Below are 267 nucleotides of genomic sequence, written 5' to 3'. Positions count from 1 at the left end.
GGTGTGGCCTCACCAGGGTTGAGTAGCAGGGGAGGATCACCTCCCTCGACCGTCAGGCAACGATCTTCCTAACGCAACCCAGAATACTATTGGCCACCTTTGCCTGTGTAATTTTTCCCCAGGTACAGCACCCTGCACTTGCCTTTGTTGAACTTCATGAGGTTCCTCTCCGCCCAACTCTCCAGCCTGTCCAGGTCCTTCTGAATGGCAGCACAGCCTTCTGGTGTATCAGCCATTCCTCCCAGTTTTGCATTATCAGCAAACCTG

The sequence above is a fragment of the Struthio camelus genome, chromosome 4, assembly GCF_040807025.1.
Source record: "Struthio camelus isolate bStrCam1 chromosome 4, bStrCam1.hap1, whole genome shotgun sequence".
In the NCBI taxonomy this organism is placed as follows: Eukaryota; Metazoa; Chordata; class Aves; order Struthioniformes; family Struthionidae; genus Struthio; species Struthio camelus.
This window is presented reverse-complemented; position numbering follows the sequence as displayed.